Below are 7,912 nucleotides of genomic sequence, written 5' to 3'. Positions count from 1 at the left end.
ATCAAATAGGGGCCAGATTGGGAAAAATACACAAAACTCTTATAATGAATCTAAAGATACTAGCAAAAGATACAAAAATATTAATGTTGCAATGAAATAAAAAGCCCAGGTGAAATACTGTATAATATTTTTTCAACTCTAGGAAAATGTATTTTTGTACAACTATCAATAAAAGGCTGAATTTTGAAGAATTCAAAAGTAGTGCAGTATAATTATGCAGTGGTCATACTGCTGCATACTATTGTACATAACTGCACACACTCTACAAGAACATACTATGTACTGTACATATTATAGTGTACTGTTACATAGGATGGTATGTATTGCAACAATCAAATGTTCTGAAGGAGTCTTATATTAACCATGCTTTAATGGACTTAGATTTCCCTTGCTAGAGAGAGACTTCTGTGTCCAGGACAGGAGAGAAATGTTAAGTAGTGACATGCCCATGAGTGTTGTCCAGCTTTGGTGCTGCAGTGCAGCTCTCCCCTGTGCACACGACTTGGAGAAATCCAGCCAGGCCTGTGCCTCTCTTTGAACTCATTTAAGCTGCAGCCACATGACGATGACGTCTTTATCACTTGGGGTTGGTAGAAATTCAGTTTCAATTCTCTAAAGTCACCATCTGTACACTGTAACATATAACTTCCTTCTGCAGTGTCTGGATTTCTTTAGCCATGGAGCATCCTTGGAAAACAATTGAGAAGCAGTCACCCCTCTCCTTCTTGTGTTCTGTGATCTAGGGATGAACTCAGGTAGATTTATGAGGAACCATTGCATTGTAGACTTAAAATGGATTAATTTGGGGGTGAGTAAGTCATATTTTGGTAGTTGCTTTAAAAATAAACTTTTAGATATTAATACAGCAAGTAATTCTCCCCGAAGGAAAAACCAGACACCAAGAACCTAGACCACTGCTGTCCATGAGAACTTTCTAGATGATAGAAATATTCTATCTCTGCTGTGTTTCTTGCTATGGATTCTGGCTGGCTGTTGGCCTCCTGGTTTGCCTGCTGTGACTAAAGAGGCAGATTTTAGTTCTAAGTTTAGTTCATCTCAAATAGCCATGTGTGACCAGTGGGTGCCATTTGGACAGTGTAGCCAGAAGAAAACACAGAAAACTGAAGCAGTGTAACCAAAGACTCACCTAGGAGTCAGTTGACCTCCTAGAAGGTGACTTGGGAAAACGTTGGCAATGATAGCCTCTTGGGGAGCTTACCTTCACTAAAAGCAAACTGTGAATCCTTAACTCTTCTGCAAAATCATAATGTAACTGGTCTCACACACACCCCAACCCTCACCAAAGACACTTGATAGGGAGCTTAATCCACTGTGTCCTTTAGATTTCAGTTTAGCAAGCACTTCCTTCAAAGTGGAGCAGACTGATATTGCCAAGTCCTTTGCGTGGCTCCAGGGACTTGGGCCTGACCGGAGGTGAGGAGGAAATGAAGAATGACATTGGACACACATACATGGACAAGGCTGGGTCCGTGGGCTGGAGAAAATGCAGCATCCCAGAAGCTCAGCATGTTTATTATATAGAGTTGGCCAGGAAGCAGGGTTCTTGCACACAGCAGCAAGGAGGTGGGCATTACATGCAGATAAACAAGGAGGGGAAGACTATGCATATGTAACTGACAAGGGGCAGATTTAGCTAATCTTAGTAGGAGCAGTCTCTGCAGGGAGCAGTCTTCAGGCTGTAAATATCCAGATGGGGCCAGGGAGAAAGATAGAGTAGACTTTTTCTGCACACACTCTCAACACCATCCTGAGAAGGCTTTGGCATTTTTCTGAGCCTCATGGGGCATGGGGGCCTTGGCCTTTTTCCCATGGGTAAATGGCTTTGGGGTCCTTGGCATGGTCATGCTCATGTTAACAGCACACATCCACTCACGACTTTGCTTCCTCAGGGCTTCCTCTGCTCCCACAGTGAGATCTCAAAAGAAAAACAGAAACCAAACAAACAAAAACGTGCTTAGTGAACTGGTTAATTCCGTAAAGTGTACAGATCCAGTGTCCTAAGTCTAGGACTTCCTCACAGGCTACAGAAAATTCTGTGGACCTACGATAAGCAAGAAAACAAAGAACCTTGCCTCCTCCCCCCAAAAAATGAATGGGAGAAAAATTAATAAAGTTGTTCATAGAAAATTGGTGAAGAAAAACACAATGGAATTATACTTAATAGAGTTAGTGTGCTGAGATGTGAGGCCCACTCATAGCATGCAGCATTTGGAAATCTCAGACAATTTAACAGAAGGGGATTCATAATTATTATTTGTGACCACTCTCCTCATATGACTTACAGCTTAATACTAACCGTAATGACTGAGTTGGGAATAGTATTCACCATAGCAGCTAATTAGAGCATTAGTTTGCACACATGCACGCACACACACACACACACACACTCACACTCAAACACATTCACACACACTCACACACACACACACTCGCACACAGTCACACATACACACACCCTCATACACACTCACACACATTCACACACACATTCACACACACACTCACAAACACCCTCATACACACTCACACACAATCATACACACACTCACACACTCTCACACACATACACTCACACTCAAACACACACTCACACACACACTCACACACACCCTCATACACACTCACACACACATTCTCTCAACACTCTCACACACTCATACACACACACTCACATACACACTCAAAAACACACACTCAATCACACACCCTCAGACACACTCTCTCACACACTCACACACTCAAACACACTCAAACACACTCACACACATTAATACACACTATTAGGAAATCAAATCAAGTCAAGTTCTAAATAGTCCACAAATTGCATAGCATATATAATAGTTCCATTTAGAATAAAACTGAAATTGTAAGATAGTGAAAGAAGGAAAAAATTTAATAATCTTACTCCCTGCCATTTCATTAGCATGAAATAACACAAAGGGGATTTACTGTTCAAAGGAATAAGGTAGTTCTCATATAGGAAACAAAATAGCAAATATGGCTTTAAGTAGATAAAAGCAAAACATGATTTGATGATTTTTCATTTCTAAAGTTTTTATTAAGTTAATCTTTTAAAAACTAACTGACATTTTTAGCTTCTTAACATGTATGCACACATATAAACAAGTTATGTATTCTAGCTTTTCCTTAATATTAAGTTTCATGAATCGATTTTGAGTGGATGTGACATAATAGTTTACTACAATTCAATTCAGTGAATAAAGGCAGCTAAGATAGGAAAATCTAGTGGGGGGGACTTTTCTAACTTCATTGAAACAAATTCAAATACAGCATGCTACTTTATACTTTATAAAATAAGTTCACCAATTTTAGTCATTATCAGAGCAATCTGTCAGAGATAAACTCTGGTAAGCATGCTGCTTATAACGTAACTTAGTAAGAGGCATAAATGTAGGTGTTTTGACTAAGTCCATTTCTGTTGTGCTCTGTTGTATTGCCTCTTCCATACACACATTCCCAATAAGTTCTACTTAGAAAAATTCATGTTAACCAATTAAGAATCTACTGTATGTTGATTGAAGTGAGTTTGGATCAAAATCAGGAAAAAAATGAGTTGTATGCGTAGAATATCTGAAAATAAAATATGGTGTTGTTTCTATTAACCACTGAAAATTTCGAGATGGCAGTGGGGCTTATATGGTGTTATTCAAGAAACAGCTATTTGAAAACATGCATTAAACACAGTAGTATTAAGGAATAGGAACAGAATTCATTCATTTCTAAAGTCAGTCAGACATTAATGTGGGAGTGTTAAGATTTATATTAATTTGATAACAGAAAGGCAAAGAAAAAAGACTGATTTGAGAGTTTGGTAATTTTCTGTTTGGAGTTTTGAATGGCTGTTTTGTTTACTTTGGAGTTTTAATATGTTTTTGATTTAACATACCCGGTAAAATTAAAATTTAATAATTTACTTCTTCCCTTCCAATTTGTATCCCTTTGAGCTCATTTCACTGTCTGATTTCTCTGGCTAGGACTTCGAGAAGTATATTGAATAAGTAGGGAGACAGCGGGCAGTCTTGTCTAGGCCCTGATTTTTGAGGGATTGCTTCACGTTTCTCTCCATTTAGTTTAATGTTAGCTACTGGCTTGCTCTATATTGCTTTTAATATGTTTAGGTATGGGCTTTGAATTTCTGATCTTTCCAGGACTTTATTCATGAAGGGGTGTTGAATTTAGTCAAATGCATCTTAGCCGTGAATTGAGAGATCATGCTGTTTTTTTCTTTGAGTTTGTTTATATAGTGGGTTACCTTGATGGATTTTCATATATTGCACTATTCCTTCATCCCTGGGATGAAGCATACTTTTTTTTTTACAATTTTTTTTATGTAAAATAGTCATTTCTTTTTTTTTTAAATTGAGTATTTCTTATTTACATTTCGAGTGTTATTCCCTTTCCCGGTTTCCAGGCAAACATCCCTCTAACCCCTCCTCCTCCCCTTCTTTATGGGTGTTCCCCTCCCCATCCTCCCCCCATTGCCGCCCTTCCCCCAACAATCACGTTCACTGGGGGTTCAGTCTTAGCAGGACACAGGGCTTCCCCTTACACTGGTGATCTTACTAGGATATTCAATGCTACCTATGAGGTCAGAGTCCAGGGTCAGTCCATGTATAGTCTTTAGGTAGTGGCTTAGTCCCTGGAAGCTCTGGTGGCTTGGCATTGTTGTTCATAAGGGGTCTCGAGCCCCTTCAAGCTCTTCCAGTTCTTTCTATGATTCCTTCAGCGGGGGTCCTGTTCTCAGTTCAGTGGTTTGCTGCTGGCTTTCGCCTCTGTATTTGCTGTATTCTGGCTGTGTCTCTCAGGAGAGATCTACATCCAGCTCCTGTCTGCCTGCACTTCTTTGCTTCATCCATCTTGTCTAATTGGGTGGCTGTATATGTATGGGCCACATGTGGGGCAGGCTCCGAATGGGTGTTCCTTCTGTCTCTGTTTTAATCTTTGCCTCTCTCTTCCCTGCCGAGGGTATTCTTGTTCCCCTTTTAAAGAAGGAGTGAACCATTCACATTTTGATCATCTGTCTTGTGTTTCATGTGTTCTAGGCATCTAGGGTAATTCAAGCATTTGGGCTAATAGCCACTTATCAATGAGTGCATACCATGTGTTTTTCTGTGATTGGGTTACCTCACTCAGGATGATATTTTCCAGTTCCAACCATTTGCCTATGAATTTCATAAACTCGTTGTTTTTGATAGCTGAGTAATATTCCATTGTGTAGATGTACGGCATTTGCTGCATCCATTCCTCTGTTGAAGGGCATCTGGGTTCTTTCCAGCTTCTGGCTATTATAAATAAGGCTGCTATGAACAAAGGGGAGCACGTGTCTTTTTTATATGTTGGGGCATCTTTTGGGTATATGCCCAGGAGAGGTATAGCTGGATCCTCAGGTAGTTCAATGTCCAATTTTCTGAGGAACCTCCAGACTTATTTCCAGAATGGTTGTACCAGTCTGCAATCCCACCAACAATAGAGGAGTGTTCCTCTTTCTCCACATCCTCGACAGCATTTGCTGTCACCTGAGTTTTTGATCTTAGCCATTCTCACTGATGTGAGGTGAAATCTCAGGGTTGTTTTGGTTTGCATTTCCCTTATGACTAAAGATGTTGAACATTTCTTTAGGTGTTTCTCAGCCATTCGGCATTCCTCAGCTGTGAATTCTTTGTTTAGCTCTTAACCCCATTTTTTAATAGGGTTATTTGTCTCCCTGCGGTCTAACTTCTTGAGTTCTTTGTATATTTTGGATATAAGACCTCTATCTGTTGTAGGATTGGTAAAGATCTTTTCCCAATCTGTTGGTTGCCGTTTTGTACTAACCACAGTATCCTTTGCCTTACAGAAGCTTTGCAGTTTTATGAGATCCCATTTGTCGATTCTTGGTCTTAGAGCATAAGCCATTGGTGTTTTGTTCAGGAAATTTTTTCCAGTACCCATGTGTTCGAGATGCTGCTCTAGTTTTTCTTCTATTAGTTTGAGTGTATCTGGTTTGATGTGGAGGTCCTTGATCCACTTGGACTTAAGCTTTGTACAGGATGATAAGCATGGATCGATCTGCATTCTTCTATATGTTGACCTCCAGTTGAACCAGCACCATTTGCTGAAAATGCTATCTTTTTTCCATTGGATGGTTTTGGCTCCTTTGTCAAAAATCAAGTGCCCATAGGTGTATGGGTTTATTTCTGGGTCTTCAATTCTGTTCCATTGGTCTATCTGTCTGTCTCTGTACCAATACCATGCAGTTTTTATCACTATTGCTCTGTAATACTGCTTGAGTTCAGGGATAGTGATTCCCCCTGAAGTCCTTTTATTGTTGAGGATAGTTTTAGCTATCCTGGATTTTTTGTTATTCCAGATGAATTTGCAAATTGTTCTGTCTAACTCTTTGAAGAAATGGATTGGTATTTGATGGGGATTGCATTGAATCTGTAGATCGCTTTTGGTAAAATGGCCATTTTTACTATATTAATCCTGCCAATCCATGAGCATGGGAGATCTTTCCATCTTCTGAGGTCCTCTTCAGTTTCTTTCTTCAGAGTCTTGAAGTTCTTATTGTACAGATCTTTTCTTGCTTGGTTAAAGTCACACCGAGATACTTTATATTATTTTGGTCTATTATGAAGGGTGTCGTTTCCCTAATTTCTTTCTCGGCTTGTTTCTCTTTTGTGTAGAGGAAGGCTACTGATTTATTTGAGTTAATTTTATACCCAGCCACTTTGCTGAAGTTGTTTATCAGCATTAGTAGTTCTCTGGTGGAACTTTTGGGATCACTTAAATATACTATCATATCATCTGCAAATAGTGATATTTTGACTTCTTCTTTTCTGATCTGTGTCCCCTTGATCTCCTTTTGTTGTCTGATTGCTCTGGCTAGAACTGCAAGAACTATATTGAATAAGTAGGGAGAGAGTGGGCAGCCTTGTGTAGTCCCTGATTTTAGTGGGATTGCTTCAAGTTGCTCTCCATTTAATTTAATGTTAGCAACTGGTTTGCTGTATATGGCTTTTACAATGTTTAGGTATGGGTCTTGAATTCCTATTCTTTCCAGGACTTTTATCATGAAGGGGTGTTGAATTTTGTCAAATGCTTTCTCAGCATCTAATGAAATGATCATGTGGTTTTGTTCTTTCAGTTTATTTATACAATGGATCACGTTGATGGTTTTCCGTATATTAAACCGTCCCTGCATGCCTGGGATGAAGCCTACTTGATCATGGTGGATGATTGTTTTGATGTGCTCTTGGATTTGGTTTGCCAGAATTTTATTGAGTATTTTTGTGTTGATATTCATAAGGGAAATTGGTCTGAAGTTCTCTTTCTTTGTTGGGTCTTTGTGTGGTTTAGGTATAAGAGTAATTGTGGCTTCATAGAAGGAATTCGGTAGTGCTCCATCTGTTTCAATTTTGTAGAATAGTTTAAATAGTATTGGTATGAGGTCTTCTATGAAGGTCAGATAGAATTCTGCACTGAACACATCTAGACCTGGGCTCTTTTTGGTTGGGAGACCTTTAATGACGGCTTCTATTTCCTTAGGAGTTATGGGGTTATTTAACTGGTTTATCTGTTCCTGATTTAACTTCGGTACCTGGTATCTGTCTAGGAAATTGTCCATTTCCTGCAGATTTTCAAGTTTTGTTGAATATAGGCTTTATAGTAAGATCTGATGATTTTTTGAATTTCCTCTGAATCTGTAGTTCTGTCTCCCTTTTCATTTCTGATTTTGTTAATTTGGACACACTCTCTGTGTCCTCTCGTTAGTCTGGCTAAGCGTTTATCTATCTTGTTGATTTTCACAAAGAACCAACTTTTGGTTCTGTTGATTCTTTCTATGGTCCTTTTTGTTTCTACTTGGTTGATTTCAGCTCTGAATTTGATT

This window comes from Rattus norvegicus, chromosome 7, assembly GCF_021556685.1.
Source record: "Rattus norvegicus strain SHRSP/BbbUtx chromosome 7, alternate assembly SHRSP_T2T, whole genome shotgun sequence".
NCBI lineage: Eukaryota > Metazoa > Chordata > Mammalia > Rodentia > Muridae > Rattus > Rattus norvegicus.
This window is presented reverse-complemented; position numbering follows the sequence as displayed.